The 3,274-nt window shown below is 35.6% G+C and overlaps 1 long non-coding RNA gene across 1 annotated transcript; it reads right to left on the reverse strand.

Annotated features, from left to right (window-relative positions):
* Window positions 1-326: 326 nt before the first annotated feature.
* LOC110926194 lies at window positions 327-1,197 on the reverse strand. Its single transcript, XR_002585031.1, has 2 exons — window positions 921-1,197; window positions 327-480 (listed from the first exon to the last, which is right to left on the reverse strand). It is a non-coding gene; the product is annotated as an uncharacterized LOC110926194 (long non-coding RNA).
* Window positions 1,198-3,274: the final 2,077 nt, after the last annotated feature.

The raw sequence follows: 3,274 nt of genomic DNA on the forward strand, positions 1-3,274 counted from the left end.
TATATACTGGGTAAACGGATGTATGATATTTAAAAAGTCTTTGTGTACTTTAACAAGAAAGAAAAGATACACGTATTCTATTAAAAACGAGATTGAAAAATATAAACTCATAAAGACTGATATGACCATATGAAAGTACACTGTACTAGTCAACTTTTCTTAATTTCTCTCTCTTACTCATTTTCCCCTACACACTCTCTCTCTCTCTCTCGTTTTAATCTTTTTTTTCAAAGATAATAATTTTAAATGTAACTGCAAAAAAAAAAAATTGTTACACTTTACAAATAAAAACTGTTACACTTTACAAATAAAAAAAAGAATGTAACTACAAAAAATGTAATGTATTACTGATAAAAAAAATACATGTAATTGCAGAAAAAATGTTCCATTTGTAACTATCACTTCTACAAATCCAGATCCATTAAATCTTCGTCGCACAATTATTATTGAACCACAATGTATCCAGATCAGTTGCATAACCTAAACATATAAAAAACAAAAAAAGAAATTTAGCCTTTGAAGTAAATTTATATTTTTTTAGAAATAACAAAAGCCCATGATAAATGTACAAGTTAAATAATAATGGATGGCTTGTAAAATGAACAATACTTCCAGATTAATTCAAAATAATGTCTTCAAACTTAACAAAAATTACAAGGGAAGGATTTTTACAAACTTAAAACACTAATTAACTTTTCCATAATATATTTTGTATGATTTAATAAGTTTAAGTAATTACACAAGAAATACATTCTTATTCACAAAAAAAGCTTAAATCAAGGAATAAATAGAACTTATAAACATGTAGTGTTTATTGTAATTAGCAATTCGGTGACCTGGGTATTAACTTTGAACGGACACCAATTTCCAGTTTGTTTTTAAAAAAAAAAATAGAGTAATAGCCATAGTTAGATACTTACAGAAAGCAATATGTTTAATGAGCTTCTCAATGAACATGTGTCTCTCAGGAGGAAGGAGTTTAGTGACGCCAACCACCTTCTTTCCATCTTCTTCATCGAACAAAGATGATCTCAACCGTTCAAATGTTGACAATCTATTGATTGCAGCCCATTGAATCTGGGTGGTTGTTCAACTTCAAAACTAGGTGGTTAAACAAAATGCATACTTTTTTCCATGGATGAGCATGTAGAGCATAGTGATGACGGTGGTGGTTCGATTCAGATCCGATGGTGGTTGTTCAACTTCAGATCAATGAGATTTAGATATGAAAAATATTTTCTTAAAGAAGTGAGAGAAAGAAAGAGGGAGAGAGATAAATTAAAAGTGTGTTGTGTGATGGGCTATAAAGAAAAAGTCAACATATAATAAACAACCTGGCAACATATAATAAAACAACAGTCTGATACACTTCACACTCACTCTGCCCAGAAAATGTAAAAAGACTCATTTACCCTTTTTATCATTTGGTATGCATATGACGTGGTTCAATACTAATCATACATATAGGTTTCCTGTGTTTTCTTAACTGGGGTGAGTTTTCTCATTATAATTAGCCTATATATATATATATATATATATACGTATGTACGTATATATATATATATATATATATATATATGTATATTGGAATAGTCAAAAGGGGAAAGATTTTTGGAAGAGGGTTCGTGTGAAATTCAACGAAGTTATGCAACATGAAGAGTACCGCGGTTCGAAGAAAATATTGGGAGAATGGACCTCGATGAAACAAAGAGTTAATCACTTTAACGCGATCTACAATCGGCTTGTTAATAGCCGTAATCGAGGAATTGGAAGAAATGATGTGGACGTCATGGTGGACGTTAATTCTCAATTTAGAGCTCAATACAATGCCCCTTTGGAATGGAAAAGATTTGAGAATTTCTAAGAAGGTCGTCTGTCACACCCCAACCGATGACGGAAACATCGGGGTGCGGCACTGAGCGAAACAGATTGTTCAAAGAAATTCCATAACGACTAAATTACCGAATAGTTAACGCTATGTCCATAACCCATTAAGTAATTTAATTATTACAGACATAGATATTCTTCAAACAAAACATGTCCCGACAACTCAGATTTCAAATAAAAAAATAAATAAATTGTCCGTCGGTTTCTAGACTCTTCCTAACTTGATTCCACATAGCAAGCATCCTAGCAGATAGCATCCTAAACACCTGTCACATACGTTAAAATAAAGGTGAATACACATTGTGTAAGGGTGAGCATACAAGTTTAATATAGCATAATAGAGTTCGTAATCGTTTACGCATAACCAGTATGTAACATGTATAAATCGAAGGCTAGTAGGTTATCGACAAAGAAATATGCACAGACGTGACTGCGAGTTGTAGAATGCGCAACATATATCCCAACGGGAACACGTGAAGTAAAGCCCATAACAACCCCTGTCCACGACAGGTGCTGAGTCCAAACTATAGTACTATCGTTGCTAAGGTGTCAGGCAACAATCACTGTGTTAACATAACATACAAGCATTTATCGAATAACACGTAGCATGCAATAACGGTTAGCGTACAAATAGTGTTTGCGTTGTGTGTTGATTATGATTTGAATATAGATAACGTATGTAACACCCAAAAGTGCATAAAGCAAAAAAGGCATCGAGTATACTCACAGATTGTGTTTAACAAGTAAACACGCTCTTGGATTGAAGGGAGCGCTGAGAGAGATTAACCTGAATAGTTAACGATAGCATAAACGATAAGTGGCGCGTAAAACTGTGAAATTAATACCAAGGGTCGGATGGTAACCCGATCGGATGGCAATCCGATCGGAAGGCCAGTCGATCGGGTGGCAATCCGTTCGGATGGTCATCCGATCGGATGGCCATTCGATTGGATTGTCACCTCGTTTGGTAAGGATGTGTTTGTGTATGATGGTTTGTACTTTGAAGTTTTCGTTGTAGCATTTTGAAAACAGAGAAGTATCTCTACCTTTCAGGTCGGCCGATCGGACGGCGGTCTGATCGGGTGACGATCCGTTCAGCGAGGTAATTCTCAGAGAACAAGTTCACAGCAGTGTTGTCACTTGATCTGATAGTCTGCCGATCGGGTGGCAATCTGTTGGAACTGGTAATGCATTGAACATGTGGAAATTGTTTAAGTGTTGAAGTCCAAACATCACATCGTCGGATAGTCGTTCGATCTGATGGCAATCCGATCGGACGGCAATCCGTTCGACGTTCAGAACCTTTGAAAAGTTGAAACATAGTCTAAGTGTGGGGCCAAGTGCAAGCCGATCGGACGGCTGTCCGATCGGGTGGCAATCCGATCGG

The sequence above is a fragment of the Helianthus annuus genome, chromosome 17 (genome assembly GCF_002127325.2).
Source record: "Helianthus annuus cultivar XRQ/B chromosome 17, HanXRQr2.0-SUNRISE, whole genome shotgun sequence".
Taxonomy (NCBI): domain Eukaryota; kingdom Viridiplantae; phylum Streptophyta; class Magnoliopsida; order Asterales; family Asteraceae; genus Helianthus; species Helianthus annuus.